The sequence below is a fragment of the Empidonax traillii genome, unplaced genomic scaffold (assembly GCF_003031625.1).
Source record: "Empidonax traillii isolate 1590-97213 ecotype Southwest subspecies unplaced genomic scaffold, ASM303162v1 scaffold1643:size83958, whole genome shotgun sequence".
Classification (NCBI taxonomy): Eukaryota; Metazoa; Chordata; class Aves; order Passeriformes; family Tyrannidae; genus Empidonax; species Empidonax traillii.
This window is the reverse complement of record NW_020956836.1, coordinates 74200-79055: the sequence shown is the minus strand read 5'-3', so window position 1 is coordinate 79055 and position 4856 is coordinate 74200. Positions and strand designations below refer to the sequence as shown.

Below are 4856 nucleotides of genomic sequence, written 5' to 3'. Positions count from 1 at the left end.
GCAAAGGCAGCTCATCCCCTGCACTGCTGCATCTGTTTGTGGGATTATGCTCTTTCACACGCAGTGGGCATGCAGGTGGTAGAGCCTTTTTTCTCTTGAAAACAACAGCTGCCTTGCAACAGTCAAGAAGAAAAATTCAGCTGGGGGACTTGGTCTTGACATTTAGTATTCTTCTTTAGAATAATGATGTACCCAATAATGACACTGTATACATCTCCCTGAGCTCCCCCTTCACCTGAGAAGTGTTTTCTTAGCATTCATGGAAAGTATTAACTTGGTTTTCAGTTTTATCTCATCTAGGTTTTTTTTTCTGGAAAAAACGTGGAAAATGAAATGGCACGAAGTTTAGGAGCTGCAGCACTGAAATCCTTTTGTTTACAAGTGCCCTATTTAAGTTAATTAACATGTTCAAATATAGCTTTCTGCTTCTTGGAGTATCACTAAAATCAGGGATTCACGTTTAGACTGCCCTGGGTGCAGTTACCTCACTCAAGCTAAATTTGTTTGTCTGGCTTTTTCTAGTATTGGATTTCATGGTCTGAACTTACACTGTCTCTGGCACTGAAATGAGTACCTAACTTAACAAGGGAGTTCCCCTAGGTTTGAAGTATGGACACATTTAGCGAGCATGACTCAACCCATGGAAGAGGTGTAGAGCCTTCCAGGGGTATTTATATCAAACTTCGACTAAATGAGGAATTTAGGGAGCCTGTGTTCCTTTAACTGTGTTCCTTAACTTAGGGTGGCTGTGTTCCCTGTTAGATGTCTGGGGTGGACAGCGCAAGACGATGTTGCGTGTTTCAACATAGATTTCACTGAACTTCTATACGTCTAAAATTTTATTAATAAATGCATAAAATTTTGCATTACAATTACAAAAATATTAAAATATGCCTTCTTTGTTTACTTCTAGCTACCTCAGGGAAACCTCATGAACACAGTAAGTATCAAGGTGATAAAGAACATTGTTATGTTGTCAAAGCTTTAGCAGCTTGAGATGGTATTCATCAGCTCAAAGTCACACAACATTCTGACTTATAAAACTAGTTTTCAATTACTTGCTCTGTAATGCAGGACCAGCGGTGTTTCACAGGTCCGAGTTTGCAGGGAAACCATTTTCCAGTTCAGACCAAGATAAGACCTACCTGTGCCTTCTGCATCTAAGGCAGCTTTGTACTGGGAAAAAAATCAAGGGTCTGTGCAATTCTCTGGCTAGGCCTATGGTCCAAGCTTTATAGAGATTTATCTCTTGATCTGATGCAACCTCACCTGCTGCACAAGTTAATCATCTGTGCTATAAATCAGAATTGCATATATTTTTAACATTTCTCTGAAATTCCATAGCTTTCTTTTTTCTGTCTTATAATGTTGGGGTTTGGATATCACACTGTTTTTAAATAGCACAAAATTGCATGCAGATTACATTATAATGCAATATAATATCCATTATTATTGCTACTTCACAATATATCTGAGATCCCTCTACTAGCTACTGTGAAGAAAAGTAACTCCATACCAGTCAAATCCAGGGCACAGAAAAACATGGAAAACTACTTTTTAATTTATGTAGGATACTGAACACTTGGTTGTCATTTTATATGAGACAACCCCACTTCTGCTGTAATAAAGTACTGCCATGATTTCTATACTATACATCAAGGAAAAATTTTTCTGTGTAGAAGATCAGCTATAGCAATCAACCTTAATAGTAGAACCATTTCAGAATTTTAGAAATTCTATATTTTTAAAATATCCTCAGAAAATAATTTTGTGATTTCTTAAACACCATTATCTTTTCATTATTTTAATTTTTTAGGGAAAAAAAATTAATGAGTAAATACTTTTTCTTGAGAAATATATCTATCAAAAAATTCTTCTCGAGTCTCGTGTGAATGTGTAATGAAGTCATCTTTTTAAATTATAATGAGAATCTTTTATGTTTAAAATCTTCTAAAAATTAAAAACCCTTCTAATTTAGGATTTCTCATTTGCAGAGCATGAACATGTTAAACATGAAAAAGCAATCTCTCAGATTAAGCCAGGTAGGTCTGGTAATTTAGTTTCCAGTTACTCCCAGCTCCACTTCATAAGGATATGCATAATCTGAAAAACTTGGAGACTTCCTTGATCTAGGCACAGATTTTTTTGCAGGGACTGGAAAGCAAGTGTCAACACACTGTTGACTTTTGTTAGCAGTGCTGCTGCTTGAACTTCACATTGAAATGAAGCGCTCACAAACAAGTGATTGGATACACCATTTAAACAAACCCTTAAATTTTCAGTGATAAGCAGGCAGGCTTTTTTTCACTACTTTCTTTTCCTGAATTTTTTTTTTTTTTGAAAGAAAGCAATTTCTGCTGTGCATTTAGCATTTTTCTCATTCACTTTTATAATAAAATATTCTACTTTGTATTTCCATTGACCTCTTGAGATTTCCTGCAATCCTTGAGTAGCTGATTTAGTAAAGATGTATTGGTTCTCAGTTCATCCTTCAAAGACACATAGGTCAAGCTTTAAATTTAGCTTGTTGATCACTTTTTGTGTATTAAAAGCTACCAGAATGCTTCAACCAGCGTATAGGTGTAGGCGGACTCAGCCAAGGCAGGAATGTCCTAGTGAGGAAGACACACTTGGTGCTACAGTGGCAGCCAAAAAGTGTGTTGCCTGGACAGGTGTCATGACCTTTTCTGCTCAATGAAATTAGTACTACTTCACAATCAGCCCAATCTCATCCATATAGCAGCAGAAAAAATAAATTTACTTGGAGAGGCAGTCTCAAACATGAGAGCATCATGTCACAAACCAGTGTGTTGGACTGATTAGGAGCTTATTCTAGTATAGTACAGTATATTCTAGACTCAAACCCTAGGAATTTAAATGCTTGAAGGAAAAAAAACATTGCTAAATTTCTTTAACATAAAAGACCTGTTCTCAGGTGATTAATGGTTGCTTTGGAGAACAGTGGCTGTTTTGAGTTTCAGTTGATGACTGGAAGCATTAATCTGCAAGCACTGGCGGTGATAGTGCTTCTGCCCGCTGTATGCCAATGAGTGCTCTTGAGTTAGCAACTTGAATTGTAAAAGCTTTATTCTATACAAAGCAGTGGCCTCCTTTTTCACCTTGATTCAGAGCAGCTTCAAACTATTATTCCTATGTCACCTGTCATCAGACTTAGAAGTATCACATGGTACTAGAAAATTTGAAAAATATATTGACCCTGTAGGGAAATGTTTAAATTAAAGAGTGTTTTGTGTATGACAGTGAAAGCAAGGAAAGAAAGAAAATTCATTCCTGAGGTAGTTCTGCTGAAACTGCCTGCAATACACAAAGAAAAGTTTACAGATTTATGTTTTTCTATTTACATTAGATATATCAGGAAAAAATAATATTAAAGGTTGTAGTGCTTCAAAACTGGAGCTCTGCAAAGGAAATAAATTCACTCCAATGAAAGATTTCAGAATTTTAAACTTTTGGTTTACTCAGAATCAGAACAAAATCAGATTTTAATTTAGATATTCACAAAATTTTTTTTGGACTTTTTGCAGCTTTATGAGGTCATCAAAATAGTTTGGTGGGTTTTTTTTTTAGACTCATGATATGGTAAACAAAACGTGCATGAGAAGTTAGAAATATCACATGTTCTTAGCGAAATAATATGCATTATCCTCATGGTGTTTTTTTCACTGCTTTTCTTCATACTGAATCTGGTGAAAAGAATGATTTTGTGAAGCTTCCTAATGTCTTGAAGTGTATTCCCCTATAGAAACTGTTCTGCTTAAGTCTGGATAATCTAATCCCTCAGTTTTCCTTTTGGCTACAACCAATGGCTAGAAACTCAGAGAAGAAACAGTCCAGTCATCACCTGGAAATCTGCCAGTGAATGTGTCAGGATGTTCTCTAATAGAATCAATAGATCAATACTTGCTGTGTGATTAGATTGCAGAATAGGTAGGTGAGTGAATACAACAGAATTACTGTATTTATTCCCAGATGAATACAAATTCACAGGCCTGTCCAAGACACTCTGTTTTCAACAATAAATTGATTTTGAGAAGAAAAACCTCCCCTAATTTTAAATGGATCAGATGTGCCATCCAGTCAAAGACTTATTTCCTTACTTATTTTCTCACAGACTTATTATCTTAGATTTACAGAGCAAACATTGCTGTAAATTCTCTACAGAATTAGAAAAAATACCTTATTTGGTGTTCAAAAGGGTTGGGGTAATATCCAAAGAAAAAGAAGCCTTTTGATTTTTGCAGGCCTTTAATCCAATACATGGTACAGGTCCTATGTTTAAAGTCAGCATGATGGGTTTATTTCTGTATTGGTACATCAAAAGCTTAATATCCTGATCTAAACTAGTGAAATGTACTGTTATATGGTAAACCTTTTCTAACAGCAGAAAAAAGACACTTTCTCTCAGTGAGCTGTATCAAGCTGCTGGTTGTATACTAAAAACATTTCTAGCTTCACAGACATCTCTAATATGGAGATGAGATTTTTTAATTCACTGCTTTCATAAGAAGCTGACAATAACAATAGCTGAATAAAAGGGAGAATAAAGCCCTAAACTTTAAACAAGAGAAATGGAATCACCACCTACCAGATGACAACTGGAAAGCATAGCAATGCAGGGCTATATTTAATTTCCAAATAGGAGAAAAAATTGGTAACCATGGAGCTATATCCCTGCCTGTATTTGACCCCATCAGTACTGATTTCTTCCAGAAACAGAAGAAAAAAAAAAAAAAAAAAAAAAAAAAAAAAAAAAAAAAAAAAAAAAAAAAAAAAAAAAAAAAAAAAAAAAAAAAAAAAAAAAAAAAAAAAAAAAAAAAAAAAAAAAAAAAAAAAAA

At 34.8% G+C, this 4856-nt stretch overlaps 1 long non-coding RNA gene across 1 annotated transcript in view; it reads left to right on the top strand.

Annotated features, from left to right (window-relative positions):
• The first annotated feature begins 911 nt into the window (after window positions 1–911).
• The window catches only part of LOC114070648, a 14499-nt gene continuing 10554 nt past the window's right edge, over window positions 912–4856 (top strand). The window contains exons 1-2 of the long non-coding RNA XR_003573950.1: window positions 912–940; window positions 1995–2042. This is a non-coding gene — a long non-coding RNA (uncharacterized LOC114070648). The remainder of the gene's footprint in view (window positions 941–1994; window positions 2043–4856) is intronic.